Here is a 279-nt window from a genome sequence, read left to right as displayed (position 1 = left end):
CTACTATTCAGCATGTTTTTAATGAACCCGATGAAGTTAGAGCAAAAGGTTGTGGCAAAAGGTTGAGGAAAGGAAAAGAGAAGAGGAAAGGTAAGGCAAAGGAGAGTCAAGGTAGGAAATGTCATGGATGTGGATTATATGGTCAGTCACATGACAAAAGAAAATTGTCCAAGACTTCTTGCCAAGTAAGAATTTTCAGATAATTGTGATTGATATTAATATTTATATTTCTGTATTTTTTTTTTTATTGTATATGTATCTCTACAATGCTTATTTATG

Source organism: Fragaria vesca, linkage group LG2, assembly GCF_000184155.1.
Source record: "Fragaria vesca subsp. vesca linkage group LG2, FraVesHawaii_1.0, whole genome shotgun sequence".
NCBI classification, from domain to species: Eukaryota; Viridiplantae; Streptophyta; class Magnoliopsida; order Rosales; family Rosaceae; genus Fragaria; species Fragaria vesca.
This window is presented reverse-complemented; position numbering follows the sequence as displayed.